This window comes from Pseudorasbora parva, chromosome 23, assembly GCF_024679245.1.
Source record: "Pseudorasbora parva isolate DD20220531a chromosome 23, ASM2467924v1, whole genome shotgun sequence".
NCBI lineage: Eukaryota > Metazoa > Chordata > Actinopteri > Cypriniformes > Gobionidae > Pseudorasbora > Pseudorasbora parva.
In genome coordinates this window covers 5,464,227-5,472,262 of record NC_090194.1, presented here as the reverse complement: position 1 = coordinate 5,472,262, position 8,036 = coordinate 5,464,227, and the positions used below count along the sequence as shown (strand labels likewise).

Genomic DNA, 8,036 nt, shown 5'->3' with positions numbered 1-8,036 from the left:
CACGAGATTTCAATTTAAAATGTTGCAGGGTCATTTATTGATAAATTATTGATCATAAATTATACTGATGATAATAAATATAATAATAATATTGGGCTTGTTTTGGGCCCCCCACCCCTCTAGGTATTCTTCATACCTGAGAAGAATATGAAACAGATGTCAGAAAATCCCTTATAGCACACGTGTTGTATTTGAAACTACTCTTTACTCATATCAATGTTGTTGTGTTAATATTCATTGTCTATTATACACTACGGTATACGATACTACATTATAGTTTCAGTGTATGCGATATTAGGAATATTTTCACTGCTTCAAAAGTCATAAGACAGCCCTTTCCCTCCAGAAACTGAAGTCATATGCTTTATAGCAGTGGTTTTCAAAGTGGGGACAGGGACCTGTGGGTGCCGCGAGGGGACGCTAGGGGGGCTATGGCAAGCTGGCATAAAAAGTATAGCAAAACAAAATAATTTAATAAATTAAATTATTAAAGTAAACCAAATTAAACCAAAAATAAGCTAAACAATATTCCCATAATGTTTCCATAATGCCTAAGTTTAGGCTAAAAGGACCCATATCTATTTGAAAGTTGAACTGTTTTGCCATATGAGGTCAACACAATACAGGACTGAAGCCGCTGTGCATTGTTCTAGTGTTTCTGTTTTTTTACTGTATTTGCTTAATGTCATTGTATAAAAAGAGGTTTAAATAAATATAAATCTTACAGACATACATGATTTGTATAATTTTTATTTCTGTGGTAAGATGACTTGAAGTGACTCGAAACTAAAATGGTAGGACTTGGACTCGACTTGAGACTTGTTGGCTTTGACTTCTGACTCGACTCGAGACTTGACTCATCTTTGACTCGACTTGACTCGGGACTCGAGGGCAAAGACTTGAGACTTACTTGTGACTTGCATAACAATGACTTTGTCCCACCTCTGCTATGTACCTTTAAGGTACTAATTTGCACTCTTAAAGTACTGATATGTACCTTTTAAGGTACTAATATGTACTATTCAGGGGTGAGTAAGGTACAAAGATGTACCTTTTTACTTTTGTACCTTAGGGTACCGCCCCAGTGACAGAACGGTATCTTTTTTTCTGAGAGTGCAGGCTAAAATTAGCTAGAATTTTTTTTTAACGTAATAATTATCATATTAACCTTATAAGTGCACCACAAGAAACATTATAAAAGAACAAAACAGCGCAGTTCATGACCCTTTTATAGTGTCAGATTTTGCAAATACTGAATGTGCAAAATGTATAGCATATCTTACGTTTGTAAATGCAGAACATCATCCAGATGAAACTGATGCAGATGATGAAGGCGCCGAAAAGGACCACACAAAACGCTGGAGAGTTCTGGCACGATTCTGGAACATGGATCTCAGGTTGGCCTGACATGTTGTTTAATGTATTAGTTATATTTGTGTAATAAAAATGTTATGGTTTTATTTTTCCAATTTTTAAAAAAAAGTTTTTGCATTTCAAGTTTATTTCATTTAATTGAAATTGAATGCATTCCTTTTTCTAATTGGTGCCGCCATATGGACTGTTATTTCCTTTTATCTTATTTTAAAATCACTCACCGTCAAGTGTAATGTTCCTGCTATGAGATGTTTGGCTGTTTGAGTAGCTGGCGTGGCAGATGATCGTGTCTCCATCACTCCAGTCAGGTTTACACAGATGCAGCTCACTGTCACGGCAGAAGATGAGGATGGATGAAGTGACCCTTGACCCTCTCTGGTCCAGGTGAAGTTCACCAGCTAAGGGGTCAGACTCTCCAGAGAGCAGATCAGATGGACACAGGTGTCATTACTGCTGTTCTGTAGATGCAGAGACAGACCTATACGTGTAGTGGAGATGGAAATGTTTTAGTATGGACTTCTAGGTTATTGGTCTACAACAAACGGACAGTTCCCATTTAAGAAAAGCTAAATCACCTTCAACTTGGAGTCTCAGATTTGAGATGTTGTCCAAGGATGGTGGTGAATTATTCTCGTTGTTTTACAGCTGTAATTTCCAGAGTGACCGAGCTGAACATTTTCTATACTTAGTGTATAAGACGTTCTGTTGAATGTAAAACTAGAAATGCATTCTCCAATAGAAGATTCAGACATTTTATTTATATTCCATTTACAAATAGTTTTGCTAGTTGCACTAGTTTTTGTCCACTTTACAGAAAATTGTCACTGTCATCAGGCGGTGAGTGGCAGGGCAGATGGACAGTCACTCCTTCATCTGCTCTGATAGACTCCGCATCTGTGGATTGACACAAATTCAGACAGAATGTTGTCTTCAAGTGTACAGTAAATCAATCAGTTTTTTATTAGCCAGTTAATACGCATCACAAATGAGATACTTCTTTGATTTACATAAAAGGGCAAAGTAAACAGAACTGAATTCTCTTACCTGTATGTGGAAGAGAAATTAAAATAATGAATAAAAAACAGCTTGTAACCCGTTTTAAAAACATATCAATTCAGCACATTTAAGAGCTGTGCTTAGTGTGACACTTCTGCGCACACACACACATTTTGAGTGATGAACTTCCTGTCCATGTGCCCACCCACAATGGAGATGACCGTAAAAGATTAAGTGAAAAAATTTCCTATAACCAAACACTTAAGAGATAATTTTTTTATATATAAATTGTGCTTATTTAAGTGTAGGTTATCGTTACGTTATCGGTTTACAATACACAATTCTAAAAGGACTGTGTTTGTAGAGTCAATCTATTTCTTTGAATGTAATGTTATCTTTCATCTTCAATGCATGGCAAAGAGCAAATGAGAGTTGTCGGGTGGTACAGTGATCATGTGATGCAAGTCCGAACTTCCCAGTTTACAAGTTGTAGTTACGAGCTCTATGAGGACTGAATCTCGAGTTGGAATTTTGTAATTACAGTAATTAAGACACGCTGTGAATTTACATCTTACGGGAAACGGTTAGTACAGATTAAGAATAGTCGTTCCACAGAGGAGGGTGTTGGGTCCGGTTTTTCACGCTCACTGTATTAATTTCCATTTTTATGCTGATGACGCACAAGTGTACGTATCTAAGGCCTAATGATTCCCATCGGCCCTCTAATCTTAGTAAATGCTTGCAGGATGTGAACATCTGGATGATTCATTGTTTTAAGTTAAACACTAATAAAACTGAAGCACTGTTGGGTATAGGTCTGTTTTATCCAAAGCTCAATCCTTTTGTCTATTGATAATTGTCTAGTTAACACTTTCCACCCAGGTGAAAATGTATGGGGGTTATACTTGATGGTTTGCTATCTTTTGGTTCCAGTGGAGGGCAGAACCGGATTCGGACACAGACATGATCTCAGGAAGAGGTTGCAACTTTTAGACTGGATCTGGACACCTGGAGTTGTTGTGGAGTTGGTTGATGCAACTCATCAACTAGCATGTGCCATATTGTTGTATGTGCTTGTGTGGGAATGTAAAAAAGTCTGTCACCAGACTATACAATTCTATGTGGTTATGAATTACAAAGACGTTTTCGTGATAAAACTAATAGCATAGCTCCTATCTCTGTGAATACAGTCAGGGTGACTTTAGCCATATTAGCCGCACAGCAAAACATTCACAAAATATGAAGTGCCATTCTTACTTGTTCTGGGTGTAAAGTTAGAGCATGAGGTGTTGGTATTGACCCATCCTGGCTTCAGAAACTTGTTCGCAAATGCAGCGTTGGACTGAGTCTGACACTTGTTGGTGAAGCAGTCATGCATACAATGATTTGTGCAAATATATAACATTTTACAGACATTTTTTTGTCCTCAGTGGCTCGGGTGCCGGGAGACTATGGAGACTCGTATGTTCGTCGGTACATCCAACAAAATAATATTTGTAATGTTTTTTTTTTGGCACAGACATTATACTCTAGCTAGCTGATACAGCGAGTGAACAGAAATGGCGATCTCTGTGCTTCTCACTCAGGGGTGTGTAGATGCTCAAAGGGCAGATCATCAACGGTCATGGGCGGGGTTTCCCTACTCTTACACAGGAGCAGGGGGAAATATGAAACAGTGTGTTATGAGAGATTGATACTGATTGATGGGGATTATAAAAAAAAGACCCCTTTAATGATAAATCAGACTACATGTGAGTTATATATTCAATACATGCAGCACAGCAAAAACTTCAGTGTTAAATTAACTCTCCTGGCAGTATATGTGTGAAACCACACTCAAGTGTTAAAGTTTTTTAATAAGCGTGTTAAAGTAACACAGAAGCAGTGTTAAAGTTATGCAATAATGAACTGATTAATTGAGTGATTGACCATCTGATGATAACAAGCAGAATCACTAAAAGAGAACATCACAATTTTAAGTCACCATTATGGTGATCAGGGTTTGCTTTAGTTGGGCTCTTGATCTATGATTTTTTAATATTATTAGGGCCCAAGCCCTGAAAGGGCGCAGAGCCCTATTGTTCTTCTAAGGATTTTTATTAGGGCCCAAGCCCTGAAAGGGCGCAGAGCCCTATTGTTCTTCTAAGGATTATTTGTTATTATTATTATTATTTATTATTATTTTTTTACGTGACTATTTGGGCATTTTTGGGGCCCTTCCCATGCTCGAAAACTCTTGAAACTTTGCACACGCATCAGAATGCGCGGCCATCAGGGCCGGGCTGAGGCTGGGACCCGGGCGTGGCAGGGGGGCTCGACAGCGCCCCCTAAAGTGGGGTCTGAAAACGTGGTCTATAAAAAATAACATATCTTTAAAAAATATACAGGCCTTCTGGACTTACAAAATTGTGCATGTATATTACTCTTACCTGACACTGACATTGAAATCATTGTTGTGGTTTCTGTTATTTAGCTTTATTTATTTAAAAAAAATATTGAATGCCACACATATTAAAATAAAACCATGCATGCTTTTAGCTGCATAAGACTGGTGAACAAACAGAAGCTACGGTAGGTCAAAAACACATATAGAGAAGTGTAAGGATAATACAACTTCAGCATTTGGACAGTATTCTGCACTCATTTTGAAATTGACATTTGACATCTTCTGATATAAAATTAAAGAATAAAATGTAATTGATCTCATAGATGTGAGTGTTGTGGTTCCTGGTCATAGCAGCACCAGTTGCTGCAGTTAATGAGGTGAGTTCAAATGACTTTGTTCCCTTTATTTTTTTTTTTCCCATATTAAATGCCTATTGGCCTGCTGTGCACAGTTAAGCTGATGCCACCGGGGTGGCGGTGCCCCCGGCTTGGGCCCGTCATCGCTGCTCGCAGCTTTAATATTTAGTTTGGTGCTGTTGCAACAGCCAGACAAGAGATGCGAAAAGCTGATTGTTTGGTGTTTGTTATGCTTTGCCATTGTCATAACTTGACCTGAATTACTGAACTCATTTAGAGCCTAGACTCTGTTTATCTGGATGATCACAACAGCATTTTCAATATAATTCCAACAATTCTAAGGATTTCTTGAAAGTTGTTCTGATGACAAAAAAAAAGTATTTTAGGCAAATGCACAACAAGAATCAGCGTAGGAATCTCAACAATAGTGACAAACAGCTTATAATTTATTCATGCAGCAATGCATGATGGGAGCCGTGGAATAATTTTGATTGATTGCTCCCAGAATGCACTGCAACATGCTTTTTGATGGTCACCACTGTTGAGATTCTCAGGCTGATTCTTGATGTCTGTGAAAAAGTTTTTTGTTCAGAACAACTTTTAAGAAATCCTCTGGATTGAATTGAAAATGCTGGATTTCATTCTGTGAAGCCCAAGGCTGGTGTAAATCTAACTCAGATATATTAGCTCATTGATTCAGTTGAAATGATGATTATGTCATAACATAAACTCCACCTATTATTATTTGCTTATCTGGCTGTTAAAACAACCCAAACTAAATATTATATAAAATGTATTATAGAAAAGTTTAGGGTCAAGAGCTTTAGTAAATCAAACACTGATCACAATAATGGTGACTTCAAATTGTGATGTTCTCCTTTGGTGATTCTGCGTATCATCATCAGGGATCTTCAATACTGGTCAGTCATCACTCAATTAATCAGTTATCTAACTTAACTTTAACACTCTTATTTTAATACTTATTTTAACACTTTAACACTCTTGAGTGTGGTCTAACATATACTCCCAGGAGATTCATTTAACACTGGAGGTTTTGCTGTGTCATAGATCATACATCATAGTGAATAATCTAAAGGTATATTAAAAAACAAAAACAAAAAAACAAACTATATTTATATATAATTTTTTTTTTTTTTTTTACAGTGACATAATGACTCTATAAGTTCTTCTGATCCTCTCATGTTGGTGTTCATAGCAGCAGGTCACACTTTCATCTTCCGATCTGAAAAAATGGTTTGATTCATTAACTTGAAGATCAGCTCATTTTCTATTTAAATGAATGCAGGACTAGAGATTCAAACTGAATCACACACACTTTCTGTTTGCTGGATGGAAAAGCATTTATATGAACAATTCATATATGTAAATACTTAAATGTTATTTTACAATATCAGATTTGCATCGAAGGAGAATCAGGTCTCACATTTGAAAATGCAGAACAATATCCAGATGAAGACGATGATGATGATGAAGATGCTGAAAAAGATCAGACAAACAGCTGGAAAGTCCTGTCTGGATTCTGGAAAATGATGGATTGGTTGATTAATTTTAATTTAAAATAATTTCCCATCTTTGCTGAACACATGTGCTCTAGTTTGTCGTGGTTAAAGTGACCGGTAGTTTAAATGACCCACCATTGTCAGGAGCGTTCTGTGAGGGGAGCTTTATACGTCTTTGGATTTGGCTGTTTGAGTAGCTGGCGTGGCAGATGATCGTGTCTCCATCACTCCAGTCAGGTTTACACAGATGCAGCTCACTGTTCACGGCAGAAGATGAGGATGGATGAAGTGACCCTTGACCCTCTCTGGTCCAGGTGAAGTTCACCAGCTTAGGGGTCAGACTCTCCAGAGAGCAGATCAGATGGACACAGGTGTCATTACTGCTGTTCTGAAGATGCAGAGACAGACCTATACGTGTAGTGGAGATGGAAATTATGTTTATTACAGACATCTAGGTAAGATGGTCTATGACAAGTGGACAGTTCACGTAATTTATGAAAGGCAAAATCACCTTCAACTTGGAGTATCACATTTGAGATGTTGTCCAGTGTCGGTGGTTTAATTATTCTCGTTGTTTTACAGCTGTAATTTCCAGAGTCACTGAATTGAACATTTTTTACACTTAGTGCAAAAGACTCTACGTTGAATGTAAAACGAGGAATGCATTCTCCGGTGGGAGCCCCACTTTTATAATTAAATGTCCAATCACAAATAGTTGTATTATTTCTTTTCCACTTTATAAAACCTTGAACACTGTTTTCAGGCAGTGAGTGGCAGGGCAGATGGACAGTCTCTCCTATAACTGCTCTGATGGACTCTTCATCTGTGAAGTGAAATTAAAAAGTAATAAAACTTTTTTTTAATAAAAACAAAAAAGTATTGTTCTCCAATATAATGATGTTTGTACAATATGCTCAAAGTAATGATTAAACATAAAAATAGTCTTCAATAGAAATCTACGTTTCACAGCAAACCTGTACACGTAATGGAGAAGGATAACAATGTCTAAAATAAGGTCATCACAGTTTAAAAAAAAATTAAACATAAATTAAATATTTGCTCAAAACAACATCATATTTGACGAATCAACTGGAAACTGCACAGTGTAGGTTATTGGTTCAATATAATCCAACAGCACTGATAAAAATGATTCTATTTGGTGGAACTAAAGTTGTGTGTGTGTGTGTGTGTGTGTGTGTGTTTGTAGGGTGGTGTGGAGTATTGGTCTTATTGGTTTATTTAAAGGAATTATATTATCTAAGGATTAAAAGGAATTTCTAGAATTTGAAAAAAATAATTGTAAAGTTATATTGTAGTAATGAAATAAACGTCATAATTTAAATAATACATGTTTAACTACTTACTCTTTCACTGCTATAACTAAAGCGTCGCATTGGATTTCAA

General features: G+C 36.8%; 1 long non-coding RNA gene across 1 annotated transcript; it reads right to left on the bottom strand.

Moving 5' to 3' along the window:
* Nucleotides 1-6,291: 6,291 nt before the first annotated feature.
* On the bottom strand, nt 6,292-7,315 carry LOC137062928 (uncharacterized). Its single transcript, XR_010901313.1, has 4 exons — nt 7,144-7,315; nt 6,768-7,040; nt 6,557-6,652; nt 6,292-6,355 (listed from the first exon to the last, which is right to left on the bottom strand). It is a non-coding gene; the product is annotated as an uncharacterized lncRNA (long non-coding RNA).
* Between the last annotated feature and the right edge of the window lie 721 nt (nt 7,316-8,036).